We start from the raw sequence: 5,000 nt of genomic DNA, 5'->3' as shown, positions 1-5,000 counted from the left end.
GAAAGCCCGACTATTTTGCTTCTCTCTGTATTTGCAAAGTTGTTGAAGATAAATAAATAAATTAATATATATATGTATATATATATTATCATCACCCCTTATATTCCTATTATTGTATTATTATTATTATTATGATATTGTTATCATTATCATTATTTTTATACTTTTATTATTATAATTATTATTATTATTATGATATTGTTATTATTATCATTATTATTATATTTTTATTATCATCATTATTATTATATTGTTATATTCTTATTTTCGTTTATATATATATATATATATATATATATTATCATCCGTTATATTCTTATTATTTTTCTTTTCATCGTTTCATTTATTAATTTTATAAAACTATGATGCTAGAACTATTATAATTTTGATACTATAAAAAGTTTTTGTTAGTATCATTTAGTAACATTGTTATCACTTTTATAATTTTTTCTATTATTATGATTATTATTATTATTATTATTATCATTATTGTTATTACTATTATCATCATTATTATTATTACTATCATTATTATCATTATCACCATCAATATTATTACCATCATTATTGTCATTATTACTATTAGTATAATTATCATCATTATTATCATTATAACTATTAGTATAATTATCATCATTATTATCATTATTACTATTAGTATAATTATCATCATTATTATCATTATCATTGTTATTTATGATTATGATTATGATTATCCTTATTATTTACCTATCTATCATGATTATCATCATTATTTACATGTTCATCATGATTATCACTATTATCATCATCATTACTATTATTATTACGATAACTTGCTATTACCATCACTATTACTTTTACGATTACTACTATCATTATTATTACCACTATTATTGTTATTATCATTACCATTGTCATTGTTGTTATTATTGTTACTATCATTATTATTATCGTTGATGTTGTTTTTATTATAATTACTATCAGTGTTATCATGACTATTGTCATTATTACTAATAATATTACTATTACTACTGCTATTATTATTATTATTATTATCATTATTGTTATTATTTTTATCATTATTGTTAATATCATTATCATTAATATTCTTCTTCTTATTATTATTATTATCATCATTATTGTTATTATTGTTATCATTATTGTTAATATTATTATGATTAATATTCTTCCTCTTATTATTATTGTTAATATTGGTATCATTGTCATTGTTATTAGTACTAATATCATAAACATTACTACCATTCACATCATCATGACTCACACTCACACACACACGCATTTTCTGTCACATCGATAAGGGAACTCAAACAACTCACGTAAATGTTCCCAGAATGGAAATCAATTTGATATTAACACGCTTCTGGGTCTCATTCATCAAGGTGGGAGAGGGGAGGGGGGAGAGGGAGAGGAAAGAGGAGGGAGACAAGGGAAGGAGGAGGAAGGAAGAGGGAAGGAGGGAGAGGGAGAGGAAAGAGGAGGGAAGAGGAAGGAAGAGGCAAGGAGGGAGAGGGAGAGGAAAGAGGAGGGAGGAGGAAAGAAGAGGGGGAGGAGGGAGGAGGAAGGAAGAGGGGGAGGAGGGAGACAGAGGAGGGAGGAGAAGGGAGAGTAGGGAGAAGGAAGGAGGTGGGAGGAGGGGAAGAGGAGAGAGGAAGGAGAGGAAGAGGCAGGGTGAGGATGAGAAAGGAGGAGGGAAGGAAAGGGGAAGGAAATTTCTGAAATTGAAATGGAAATATCTTATTAGGTTTAAGCAGGTTACAAATACTGTCATATACAATGTTTACGGTCTGACCTCGAGTTTTTAAGGGGAGAGGGAGGAAGGAAGGGAAGGGAGGAAGGCGGGAAAGGCAGAAAAAACGGATGGGAGAAAGGAAGGAGGATGAGGGAGTGGAGGGAAGAAGGAGAGGAATGAATTGAACAACAACTAATAAAAAAAATACGTTATGAAGAGAGAAATTATCTCTGATTTAACAAGCAAATAATTACAAATCTTTTAATATCGAATGTGAAATTTAAATAAATTGGGGAATAAAGATAAATACCCACCAAAATTCCTTGCTTTAGCTTGCTCTCGAATAGCATAATGATTTATTGCTTGATGACGTCATTCGAAGCTTCGAGAAACAAAACGCGAAAAAATGGCCAAGAGACGTTTCTTAGAACTAGGAGGAAAGAGATTATTCTAGGTTTGGATCAAGACAAAACCAGGAATAGAAATTTGCATAATTGGTAGTACCGTAAGGACAGGAAGATGGAAATATAGATTATATATATGCAAATATTATATATTTACACACACATATATTCACATATACATACATACATACATACATATCTCCTTTTTCTGTGCGTAAGAAGTTGCAAATCGGATCAATGTTTAACTGAACGCTAATACTACAAATTCTCCGTGTTATGCCCAGCAAACAGCTCGCGTGCTGTACCGCTATCGACAGCTTATGTAAAAATGGACGTGACATTATACACGACGGTCTAAACGCGATATTTTAACGCTAGTTTCATATATTATCATTTATTTATTTATCTATTTTTATTATTATTATTTTTTTAATTTTAGTAAGGACGTTTACGTTTTATAGCATTGCCTGCTGATGACAGCTGTCTAGACTTCTATCAGCTGATGGCCTTGGGGAGGATTCGAATTCGTATTCATATTGGATTAAGAGGTAGAAGGAGAGAACAAGTGTGGTAAATGGAATGCATGACTAAAATTGATAATAATTGATAATAATTTTGATAATGGCGGTGATGAGAGTAATGATGGTAATAATAATAACAATAATGATGATAATTATTATTATGATGATGATGATGATGATAAGAGTAGATGATAATAATGATAGTGATGATAATAATAATAACAATAATAATGATGGTAGTAATAGTAATGATAATGATAATGATAATAATGATAATACTGATAATAAATCAACACAAAAAATGATAATAATGATGGGAGTATTTAAATAATGATAATGACAATAATAATGATAATGATGATAAGAATAATTACGACAATGATGATAACATTAATAACAATAATGCTAGTCACGTGAAATATGATAATAATAATTATAGTAATAACAATAACAACATTAATAATAATAATAATAATATGATAACAATTATAATAATAATAGAACTAACCACCTATGTACTTTGTATTTGGCACATCATGTTCAGACTTCACTGGACTCAGGGTCAGAGGCAAGGCTTGTTTCCGCCTTTGATGTAGTTAACCACAAGGCTCTCCTTTTTAAACTCATGTGTGTAGGAATCAATGGCCCATTTTATAATATTTCATCTGACTTTTTATAAAAAAATCAACAGCGTGATGGGCATTTTAGTGTCTTTTATTATATCAAGTCATGAGTTCCCTAAGGCAATGTTCTTGGGCCACTTCTTATGCCAGTGATATGTGGCATGGGAATTCTTCCAATCTCATGGCCTATGCTGATGACACTTCCTTGTTTGGTCACATGCCTAACCCTCAAAGTCGATCAGATTCTGACACTCAATTGAATGTTGATTTAGAGCTGATCTCTTCTTGGTAAAAGCATGAAATTAAATCCTGCTAAAACCATAGCATATTTTTTTTAGCCGTTCAAGAACTTGCAATCCCCCATATCTTGATATTAACATTGGCGGTCAAGATAATAGCTTAAGTAAAGACATTAATAATGCTTGGTGTCATTTCAGATTCTAAATTGACTATTGAGGATCATAAAAGAGCAACTTCCTGGATTATTGAGACAACGTAGATCCGTTTTCAGTGACGGTAAAATGGTTTAAAAAATATCTTTCATTTTGCCCTTCTTTGAGTAATGCTGTCCTATTTGGATAGCGGCTTCTCAGACTCATTCAAAATTTCTGGATCGTTCTTTTAGCTTAATCAAGCTTCTGTTACCCAATCTTAATATACGACTTGAACACCGTCGAATAGTTGGTACTTTGACTTAATTTTTTAAGACTGTTAACAATAATGAACATCGTCTTCATAGCGCGCTGCCTACTCAATATGTGCCTGTTTGCCAAAATGCGCCAGTTTCGCGCGCATTTCAGACGTTCTTTTCCTCAACCAATCAATGATAGTAATAACTATGATAATGATAAAGATAATAATGATAATAACATTGATAATAATAATAATGATAATAATAATGATAATAATAATGATGATAATATCAATCATGATAATGATAACAATAATGACAATGATAATAATGATAATGATAATAATAATAATGATAATGAAAATTATAAAAAACAACACGAAAATGATAATGATAATGAAAATATTTGATAATAATAATATTAATGAAAATAATAACAACAATGATGATAATTATAATGAAAATAATAACATCAACAATGATTATGATAATAATAATGAAAATAACAACAACAACAATGGTGATAATAATTATAATGAAAATAATAACAACAACAATGGTGATAATAATAATAATGAAAATAATAACAACAACAACAATGATTATAATATTAATACACTAATACTAATCAAATTGAATATGATAATAATAATGATAATAATAACAAAAGCAATAAGGATAATAATAATAATAATAATAATAACAATAATGATAATAATAACGATAATAATGATAATAATAATAACAACAACAACAAAACTACAACAACAACAATAATGATAATAATAATAATAATGACAATAATAATAATCATAATAATAATGACAATAATAATAGTAATAATAATAATAATGATAATGATAATAATGAAATAATAATAATAATAATGATAATAATAATAATAATGATAATAATAATGATGATGATAATAATAATAATAATGGTAATAATAATAATAATAATAATAATAATAATAATAATAATAATTATAATAATGATAATTATGATAATGATAATAATAATTATTATTATAATAATGATAATAATAAAAAAAATAATAATGATAATAATAATAACAATAATAGTAAT

This window comes from Penaeus chinensis, chromosome 9 (assembly GCF_019202785.1).
Source record: "Penaeus chinensis breed Huanghai No. 1 chromosome 9, ASM1920278v2, whole genome shotgun sequence".
In the NCBI taxonomy this organism is placed as follows: Eukaryota; Metazoa; Arthropoda; class Malacostraca; order Decapoda; family Penaeidae; genus Penaeus; species Penaeus chinensis.
This window is presented reverse-complemented; position numbering follows the sequence as displayed.